General features: G+C 36.0%; 1 pseudogene; it reads right to left on the reverse strand.

Moving 5' to 3' along the window:
• Positions 1-1,271: 1,271 nt before the first annotated feature.
• Positions 1,272-3,528, reverse strand: LOC129238328 (tigger transposable element-derived protein 6-like; annotated as a pseudogene).
• Between the last annotated feature and the right edge of the window lie 365 nt (positions 3,529-3,893).

A 3,893-nucleotide genomic window follows, 5' to 3' on the forward strand; every position in this document is an offset into this window, starting at 1 on the left:
TTTTGTTTTTATTAAATAAAAGGGTAATAAAAAATCGGCTGCCGAAGCCGAGTGGGTTGGTGCGTGAGTACCATTCGGAATTCACAGAGAGAACGTCGGTTCGAATCTCGGTGAAACACCAAAATTAAGAAAAGCATTTTTCTAATAGCGGTCGCCCATCGGCAGGCAATGGCATACCTCCGAGTGTATTTCTGCCATGAAAAAGCTCCTTATAAAAAATATCTGCCGTTCGGAGTCGGCTTGAAACTGTAGGTCCCTCCATTTGTGGAACAACATCAAGACGCACACCACAAATAGGAGGAGGAGCTCGGCCAAACACCCACAAAGGGTGTACGCACCAATTAAATATATTATATAAATAATAAAAAATCGTACTCTTACAATTTCTTCTCATATACTCGCGTTGGAAAATTATAAGCACACCACTATTTTTATTTTATAAAATATAAATGTATTTCATACTACAACAAACGCTTTCAAACTTCGTACAACGTTTTTCTAAAATTATTAAAGTTTTAAACTTGTTAACCAAAATATTAGGTTTTTAGAATGCTAGAAAAGAATGAAAGAAAAGGCGTGACACTTCAGCGAAAAAAAATGTTGAAAAGCAACTCACTTGAAACTTGCGCTTTGCTATACTAAAATGCAATCGGCTATAAAACTGCACAACTAGAAGCTTCTGAAAATTCTGGTTAAAAAGTTGATAGTTGAATTTGAATGAACATTGGAAGCACTTTTTGCAAAGCTGTTTTTTGTTCTTTTTTGGTGGGTGAGGTAGGATTCAAAATGCCTTCGCACTTACAGCGACCGTCGTCTACTGCGTCGAGACCAGTAAAACAATCCCTCTGCTGCTTCGGGAAAGACTCCCTCGCCGAGACTACTTTCTGCATTATGTCGGGAGGCCCCAGAACGGCATCCACACAGGATCTTTTTTCGTCTTCAATGTATCTTCTCATCGCATTTGCGTTACATGGTTTTTGCTGTCGTAACGAAACTACATTTTTATAAAAAAAAATAGTTATATACAGTGAAATTCCTTATAACCGGACACTCACCGTCGCAGTGTTTTTGTCCGGCTATGGGAGATGTCCGCTTATAAGGGATGAAGTCACAAAATATATACCACACATATATGTAAATTATACTGTACATAGTTTATTTAAGAAATTTTTGGAAGTAAAGAATATTTGCATACTTTAGTATTACATATAAATACATATATGTACATACATATATCGATTAAGTACATTGTACAAGTCTTTACATTTCAATACTAGTTTGATTGAAAAAATTCGGTTATGCTTGATTGCTTAAACATTGATTGCTTTAATTTAAAATGTTAATTTTCAAAGTGACTCTCGATATTTTTAATGTGCTGAAAAGCTACATAGTAATTTTTTGCAAATTGTTTCAAGCCCGCAACAAGTTTTAAAGCCTCATCATATGATGTTATAGGCTCATTTATTTCTTCTGAAAATTCATCTTCTGAATTACTTATGTCCATAGTATCATCTTGTTGGTCAAATTGAATTTCTATATTGTTGTCCTCAGTGAAAACATTTTGATCCATTTGGAGAAAACCTTCCAAATCATTTGCCAAGTCTAGTCCTTCCTGAAGCCTAGTATAGATTGCCAGTGGAATATCATCTTCAGAATCAAAATCTGGAAGATCCTCATAAGTTTCTAAAAATACTGCTTTACGGAAGCAATTTCGGACGGTTGTGGCTTCCACTTTATCCCAAGATGCTTTGATGAAATACACAGCTTCTAGTACATTAATCGATTTTGAAAGCTCTGAGGCTGAACTTGTATTGTCAATTTTAGATAGCAAGTGTTTTAAAACTAAGCTTCTATACAAAGTTTTAAAATTTTGGATTATACCTTGATCAAGGGGTTGGCTAACTGCCGTTGTATTTGGCGGCAAGAAAATAATTTTTATGTTGGTTAAGTTTAATTCCTTTGGGTGAGAAGCCGCGTTATCTAAAAACAAGATAATTTTTCGATTCTGGGCTTTCATTCTTCGATAGAACTGCTGCAGCCATTCACACATTACTTCTCGAGTCATCCATGCTTTTTTATTAGACTTCCAATCCACTGGCAGTTTTGCGATTGGAACATGTTTAAAAGATCGAGGACGGGCTGCTTTACCTATAACCAAAAGCAGCTCCTTATCTCCAGCCATGTTAGCACAGAATAAAATTGTGAGTCTTTCCTTTGATAGTGTACCGCCCACGCATTTTTCGGATTTAAGAGCGAGGGTTTTGTCAGGTAAGGCACGAAGAAAAAGCTCACTTTCGTCTGCGTTGTAAATGCCTTGAGGCTTGTAACCGGTCAACAGAGATGACAGTTTTGTCCTAAACTGTTCGACACCATCCTGGTTTACATATGCAGCTTCACCAGATACGCATTTGAAAGCAACATTATTCCTTATTCGCCATTTGTTTAACCATCCATCTGAAGCATTAAAATTAGGTACACCTAGTTTGCCTGCAATTTCCATTGCCTTTGCTTTCAAAATGGGACCAGAAATCGGAATGTTTTGACTTCTAGCCTTAGCGAACCAATTAAAACACATCTTGTCTATTTCAGAGCCGCCTTCTTTAAGAAAGCTTCGCTTTTGATGAACATTAACTCCAGACTCCTATTTAGAACGATTTTTTTCTTTATTTTTATTGATTTCAGCAGCTTGTGTTTTGCCAATATTGAATCTTTCAAAGCAAAAGAAACGTGTACCTACAATTAAATTTTTGGGCTCATTACACTTTACCTTTTTGCAATTCCACGTACTGATAATTTATCTTTTTCGAAAACATTAATAATTTCCATTTTTTCTTTAATAGAAAATAACTTCTTTTTCGGCGCCATATTATTACGAACTTTGAACGCAACCATTCGCAAGCAACTGACTTAACAAACTGAATGGAAAACTACTCTTACATACATGTTAAAAGGGGAATCACCTATTTCATTTTTATAATGAACAACAAAGCTTGCTTGTGATATTTTTGAATTTTGTCCGTTGAGAAATTTTTTTATGAAAATGGTTTGAAATACTTTGTCCGCGTCCGGTTATTAGAGTGTCCGTTTATTAGGATGATATTTGTATGAAAAAATGAATGAAAAACCTGTGAGCCCAAAATTTGTCCGGTTATTGGAGCTGTCCGGTTATAAGGACTGTCCGTAATGGGGAATTTCACTGTATTTATAATAATGCAACGAGCTGTAAATGAGAAGAACTCGTAGGAGTAAGATTTTTTTATTACCCTTTCATTTAATGCACAAAAAAATTAATAGCGGCTCGGGCATGCATGATTCCAAAAGCTACGAGTAGTTTATTTTAATATATTTTTTTCAAAATCAAATTTAACTCTCTCTTCCTCGCTCTTCACTTCCTTCAAATAAGTACAAATTAATTCTTGCATTCATTTAATTTCTAATATTTAAGCGAAATAAAGTGAAGTTTTACTCTCACCCGGCCGACCTCACTTCCTTGCTGCGTTGTGCGTTAAGCGGTGCGGTGGTGCCCATTTCAGATAAAATGTGTGTATGCGTGTGTATGTTTGTATGTATGCAGGCACATAAATAAGTTGATGTCGCCGATGTCATCAACCAAGTCAATTTTGTTTATCATCAAGAGCAGCACACGAACAACACCCGCGCCGTAACCATTACAACGACAACAAAAGCAACAATGGAAATGAATAAAGTGATGTGAAGTTGTTAAATGCTAATGCATGGTTAGCATGAATTTTATTGTTTTTAAATTGTATTCGTCGTCACTGGAAGTTGGCTAGTTTTGCATGGCGACAACCCTGCAATTTGAGCAGATAAGGCTTTGTGACAGCGTTGGTTTGTTGCGGTGAAAATAAATGGGTGCATATGTATGTATGTAA

Source organism: Anastrepha obliqua, chromosome 2, assembly GCF_027943255.1.
Source record: "Anastrepha obliqua isolate idAnaObli1 chromosome 2, idAnaObli1_1.0, whole genome shotgun sequence".
Classification (NCBI taxonomy): Eukaryota; Metazoa; Arthropoda; class Insecta; order Diptera; family Tephritidae; genus Anastrepha; species Anastrepha obliqua.